The sequence below is a fragment of the Cervus elaphus genome, chromosome 7 (genome assembly GCF_910594005.1).
Source record: "Cervus elaphus chromosome 7, mCerEla1.1, whole genome shotgun sequence".
NCBI classification, from domain to species: Eukaryota; Metazoa; Chordata; class Mammalia; order Artiodactyla; family Cervidae; genus Cervus; species Cervus elaphus.
In genome coordinates, this window is record NC_057821.1 from 24,098,257 (window position 1) to 24,099,848 (window position 1,592).

A 1,592-nucleotide genomic window follows, 5' to 3' on the forward strand; every position below is an offset into this window, starting at 1 on the left:
AAAAATAGGTCCTTCATTCCCAGAGCACCAAGAAAAGGAAAATACCAAATGTAGGGTTTTTTTAGAGGGAAAAAACTGATAACTGTATGGAAGGCAAACACACACATGTGCACACGCATGCACGTAACCTTGACAAAAGGCACTAAACAGAGACAATGGTTCCCCACACTTGTATGAGGAGAACACTGAATATCTTAGAAGGCAAGATTTCATACCCCATTTGAACTCTTTATTGTCCCTGCAAAAGAAATGCTTTTCACTCCAGGACCACCTCTATTATTAGACATGGCTCTGGAAGGAAATGTTCCACAAGAGTAAATGTTTTAGCAAATGGGTATTTTTAAGGACCCCAAACAATACATTGTTCCTTTGGCTACCAAGTGGGTTGACTGCCTCATAAGGCTCTACCAGTCACGATCAGTTATCATCTTGTGAGGCACCACAAGGGTCTGTTTATATGTTGAGTTTATTGCTTATATGCCCCAGACTCTGCTTTTTCATCCAGTGCCTTGTGTTAATTTCAATAGATTTTATATCCTTCTTGTTGACAACTATCGTTGTTGTCAACATTTCATTGCTGTCAAATTGTATCTTGTCTCCAGAAGTCTTCCTAGCAGGCTCAAATATCTCTTCTGATTTATTCTTTTCATCTACTGGGGGCAGCTGGTACATCAGGGTGCCAAGACTTTTAGATTTCTTCTAAAATGAGGCTCCAAGAAAGGGCTTATAGATCACGTGTGTAAGCTTAGGTCATGAGTTTAAGCTCAGACTACTTGCTCACTGTGTTCTGGTAGCTGAGCTTGCCAGGCCACAGAGTTTCAGGTATGTAGGATGTCTTACTGTGAAGTTGTTTTTACACAGGTCATTTCTCCAACATCATCGTAAGCGCCAGTGTGGTTGCAACCCCTGTCTTACAAGATTCTGAATGTGTGCACTGCCCCAAGTGGAGCCTTACACAGAGTCGAACTTTAATAAACCATGTGTTAATGGACTTTCTGAGCCTCGGTTTCCTCATTTACAATGCAACAAATGTCTCCATTAATAATTCCCTGAAGAAGAGGGACTAATAAAAATAAGATAATTCTAGTTTATACCTGTGACACTAAAGGATGATGAATCTCCTGTTCTTTCTAAGGTTATAGTGGTCCTAATACTTGGTGCTAGAATAGTCATTCTTTTTCAAACTGATGATGATAATGCTGCTGCTGCTCTCGCTTCAGTTGTGTCCGACTCTTAGCGACCGCATGGACTGCAGCCCACCAGGCTCCTCTGTCCATGGGATTTTCCAGGCAAGAGTACTGGAGTAGGGTGCCATTGCCTTCTCCAGATGATGATAATAGGTGATTCTAAAAATGTCTTTTCTGTATTAATACACTGCAATGGCATCTCATTTCAGTACCTCAACTGAAATGAAAGAAAACTAATATTTGTTTGTAAAAATCTGTTAAAACCACTGAACTAGAGCAAAATCCAAACATTCTATACATTTATAAATATGTTTTTAAAAATAAATTGAACTGTATCAACCTCAGTGATATACTAATCTGATAGATTTAGTAAATAAATAAGTTTAAGAAAGATTAAGTTCCTCT